This window comes from Lactuca saligna, chromosome 4 (assembly GCF_052625555.1).
Source record: "Lactuca saligna cultivar CGN05327 chromosome 4, ASM5262555v1, whole genome shotgun sequence".
Taxonomy (NCBI): Eukaryota; Viridiplantae; Streptophyta; class Magnoliopsida; order Asterales; family Asteraceae; genus Lactuca; species Lactuca saligna.
In genome coordinates, this window is record NC_136420.1 from 132,108,256 (window position 1) to 132,113,878 (window position 5,623).

Consider the following 5,623-nt stretch of genomic DNA (forward strand, 5'->3'; position numbering starts at 1 on the left):
CGTGCGAATCAGAGTACATAGCAGCGAGTGAAGCGTCGAAGGAGGCAATATGGTTGAAGAACTTCATTGGTGACCTTGGAGTTGTACCCGCCATAAAGGAGCCCATGGAGATTTTCTGTGATAATGAAGGAGCGGTTGCCTTGACCAAGGAACCGAGGGATCATGGTAGATCTCGACATATCGACAGAAAATATCATTTCATCAGACATCGTGTAAAAGAAGGACAACTCATAGTGAAGAGGATATCATCAGAAGATAACCCAACAGATCCGCTTACGAAGGGACTGAGTAGGGTTAAGCACTTGCAGCATGCTAGGAGTATTGGGCTGAAGGATGGTATTAGCATAGATTAGATAGTTTTAGAAACGTATAATAGATAAATGTAATTGACATTTGATGATTAAATAAAGGAGTTTTATTTATAAGTAAAGTTACTGTCATATGTTAATTGTTTAACTATTGTTTCACTTTGCATGTTTTGACTTCCAGAATAATTGAGTTTATTAGGAATAATCGAATTATTCAAATTTTCCACAATCGTTCATATGTTGGAAGTAGATATGAATGAAGATTGTCGTGAATTGGTGCGTAGATTGTCTAAATGGTATTAGACATAGCAAAAGATTGCTGCGACGTTCATGAGTGCTTATGAACTGGATTTGAGCATTGGAACAAACCCGCGCTTGCTGGAATCACCGTATGGAATATGATATATAAGAGGTGATCGTAAGACGATAATAGTCTTAAAACCTAGATATATGGTTTATTATTTGCTAATTGATTGTACATTGATAATGCGAAAACGCATTGGTAACTCAATGTTATAAAACGCATTGTTGTGTATAGTTGATTATTGAATAAGTAAATGCATATAAGTCGAAGTTTATCTGTAAATTTTATCCTAAGAGGGTAGAAGAGATATCTCGGTCGCTCGATGATTTGATTTGACTTATGTGCTAGGCCCGGTCAGAACTAAATTGATGTGTTCGATTAAGTTCTATGTAAAATAAATCGGAGATCGAGAAACCTAAATGCTTGACTAATCATTCCATAGAATTGTCAACATGATATCTAACAGAGGACTGTACGATCCCTTATCTATAGGACAAGTTACTGATAAGATCAAAGTTTGACAGTGTCTTTGAGAGCTACGATTACTAATCGGGTTGCACATTACATTTGTGGTTACTAGACTTATCCAAGTGGGAGACTATTGGATGAGTGTCTAAGCCCGTAACCATATTTGGTAAGTACTTGACCCGGTTGTGCATGGTCCTTTTGGGTTGCCTTCACCAAAGCAAGTTGACTGGAGAAATTAAATAGAGATAGAGGTTATTGTGATTTATTAATATGTTATAAGAATAATATATTAAAGGAAAATCATATTTGTTTAATTAATATTGGTCAATAATTAATTAGGAATTAATTTTGTGATCAAGTGTAATTAATTAAACTAGAGGGGTTGAATTGTAATTATAAGATAGTTGCAAGATAGGGCAATATTTATCCTTGTTAAAGGATGAACGAATTTAAGGATAAGGATATCCTTAAAATCGTCCAAGGATAAGAGGATAAGGGTTTTTCAAGGCTTATCTTGTGGTTGCTTGGTGGGCAAGTAACTGGATAAGGATAAGGACTTAAACCCTAATATAAACCCTATATAAAGACCCCCAGGCCTTGTGAATTCGTGAACATGCTCCTAAGAGGTCCCAAGGACGAATTCCAACTCCTCCCTCCTCTATCTTAAGCCTCTCCAATTGCTTGTGGTGTTTGTGAGCCATTAGAGGCACTACACTTGTGGTGCTTGCTTTCAAGACTTAGGATTTGAAGGTTTAAGTTGTTATTGCAATATAACAACAAGAGGTATGTAAACCAACCTTTGTATGTTTAATTTCGAAAATAGCAATGCACATTAGGGTTTTATTCTTGTGTTCATAACGTTGTGTATATAATAGTGAAAACATAGATCCAAACTAGGGTTGCATGCACACTTAGGATTGTTTGTATAAAACCCATCACTAAGTTCATTTCCTTCATGGAACCACATAAAGCAGTTTGGCTAAGGCTCTCTGGACCTCAAAAGGTCCCTATCCAGAGTCTAACACTCAATGGGACACTATACTCGCTCAAACAAGCCAATAAAAAAGTATATAAAACCCTAGATTCAAGGTTCTTATGCAAAACAGAAGAATAAACCGAATTGCTACCTCAAAAGTGAATATCCAAGCTGAAAATCCACGGAATAGCAACACTCTTGACCTCCCCTTGCTGGAAACACTTTCTCTTTTGCTAAACTACACCAAAAATTATCAAAATAGCTCAATCCCTCTCCCAACTCACTCAATCTCTCTACGGTCTCTCTCTCTGGACTGGTAGCCGCAAATGAGGGCTATAAGGACCCTTAAATAGTGCACAGGCCCGAGGATTTAGTGTATAAATCTATAGTGCGGACTCGCCGAGTCCACCCTTTCCAACTCGTCGAGTCCGTTCATTAATCCAGTCAGCAATCGCGGTCCTACTCGACGAGTCTATGCCTCAACTCGTCGAGTCCCTCTCTTTTACTCAAAAAAATAAATGATCAAACATAATACCTGGAAATCCGGATGTTACAAATGCACCAAAACACACACTCTTAGCCTCACAGTCTCTCATAATGGAGGATAGCTCGAAGAGGGTTTGTCTCATGGTGATAAGGTGATGAGGGAGGCGAGATAAAGGACTTAAGGTCCTTTAAATAGGGTGCATACCCTGAAAATTAGGGTTTTCACACTCAACTCCACCACTTTGAGTTGGGATCCTCCAACTCATCGAGTTGATTCTAAAATCCATGCAACCATTTCGATCTCTACTTTACAAGTTGGGGCCTCCAACTCGTCGAGTTGCCCAGTCAAAAATGAATATAAAATAATTCAAATTTATACCTGAGAGTCGGGATGTTACAATTCTCCCCCACTAGAATCAGACTTTGCCCTCGAATTCATTCTCTGGAAACAGCTCTAGGTAGTGCTCACACATCTCGGACTCCTGCTACCAAGTCCACTCGAATCCCCTCCGATATAGCCACTAAACCTTAATGAAGGGCACCTCCTTATTCCTCCAGACCTTCACATTCTTATCCAAAATCGCTACCGGCTTCTCAATGTATTTTAGGCTATCATCAAACTGAATGTCCTCTAAATGGAGCACTACCGTCTCATTGGCTACACACTTCCTCAGCTGGGATACATGGAGTGTTAAATGAATCTGGGTCAACCCTGCATGCAGCTCTAACCGATAAGCTACCTTACCTACTCGAGCAATCACTCTAAAAGGACCAATGTATCTAGGGCCCAACTTGCCCCGCTTCCAGAATCGGATCACCCTTTTCCATGGGGATACCTTCAGGAGGACAAAATCGTCGACCTGGAACTCTAGCTCAGAACGTCTCCGGCTGCGTAACTCTTCTGACGACTCTAGGCCATCAACAATTTGTCTAACCTACTGGATGTGCTATGTTGTCTTGAGCATTATCTCAGTGCTCCCCATCACTCTCTGCCCGACCTCTCCCTAATAGATGGGAGTCTGGCATCTCCTCCCATATAAAATCTCAAAGGGAGGCATCCCAATACCCGAGTGATGGTTGTTGTTGTATGAAAACTCAGCCAAAGGCAGGTACGTGTCCCAACATCCACCGAAGTCCATAACACATGCGCATAGCATGTCCTCGAGCGTTTGAATCATCTGCTCACTCTGCCTATCTATCTACGAGTGGTATGCGGTGCAGAAATGTAGCCGGGTACCCAACTCGTCATGAAATTTCTTCCAGAACCTGGAACTAAAACGCACATCATGATCTAACACTATTGATGTTGGCACCCCATGTCATGCCACCACCTCTCAAACGTAGACATCAGCCAATTTCTCTACAAAAGTGCTCTCACTTATAGGCAGGAAGTGAGCATTCTTCATCAACCGATCTATAATCACTCATATCGCATCAACACCCCTCGTAGTCCTCGGTAACATGGTAATAAAATCCATGGAGATATGTTCCCATTTCTACTGGGGAATCTCTGAAGGCTGCAACTGGCCATAGGGACGTTGGTGCTCTGCCTTGACTTGACGACAGGTCAAATATCTCTCGACTACCCATGACACGTCTCTCTTCATACAGGGCCACCAATAATCGTTTTTCAAGTCCAAATACATCTTGGAGGCCCTAGGATGGATCGAGAATCTCGACCTATGGGCCTCCTCCATCAAGGTACACCGGGCTCCACCCGTACATGGCACCCGTATCCGCCCACAGAAGGTCATAAGCCCCTGACTATCAGTCTCAAACTCAGAAATCTACCCGTTCACCCGCTCTCTCTTATAGTTCTCTGGTCTAATGGCCACTGCTTGGGCCACTCGGATGGTATCTTAGATGGGAGTCATCACTGTCATCCTCATACACACGTCTCGGATCGGAGCACTCACTGCTCTATGACTTAGGGCATCACCAACCACATTAGCTTTGCCTGGATGATACAAAATCTCACAGTCATAGTCTTTCACTATATCCAACCACCTCCTATGTCTGATATTCAGGCTGGACTGATCCATCAACATAAGTTAATTTACATTTCTTAAACTAGATACCGATAATAATTAATTTACTTCAAATGTATAAACATACAATATAAATATATGTTCTAAACATAAATATTTTAATTAAAAGTGGTAAACTATTCCCCACAAAAGCTATTTATGGCCACCACTTTATTCGAGCACACATCTAATATATATATATATATATATATATATATATATATATATATATATATATATATATATATATATATATATATATATATATATATATATATAGCTTTTTTAAATCAAAATTAAAAAAAGAAAAAAGCTTGTTAATTCATAAACTCTTGTATTAACATTTTTTCAATAATTCGATGACTGTTATATATTTTCAACCAATTGAAATAGACATTATACAAACAATGCCTAAAAAACAAATTACCTTTTTCTCTTCTTTAGTGAAGATAAATTGAGTTTTTTTTTTTTTTAATGTTTTTTCATTAAAACTATATACCAACAATCTTTCCTATTATGGATGCAGTATAATTACGGGGTTTCCAAAATAACTAACGCTATTAATTATTTATTTAGTATATCATTTTGAAAACAATAAAAGACATCCATAAATCTTGACCAAACATTGTACCTGAAAACTAAATGTAGGTCACACGGATACTAATATCTTTATTTTGAACCTGGAAACAGTGTATTTCCTAAAATACTAACAAAATAAGGGAAACGGTACAATAAATTTGCTTCGTTTGTATACACTTTAGACTACAAAAACAATGTGTGCTCCGAACCCGCCACGTGGATGTTCCCTTGTCTCCGACTCTCAAGTCTAACACATTTATTGCACTCCATTCTTTTTCGTTTACCCCCATAAGTCATAACACCCTACCCTGACCAATGGTTTTGGTTATAAGACTAGAGGGTATACACTGGAAAAAATGAAAAATGAGGGGTAAGCGTACCCGCTCAGAACACAATACCGAGCATGTAGGAAGCCGGGTGCGGGAGCCTAGTAAGGAGACACGTCCTCCGTTACAACTGTTCACTATTTGAATAA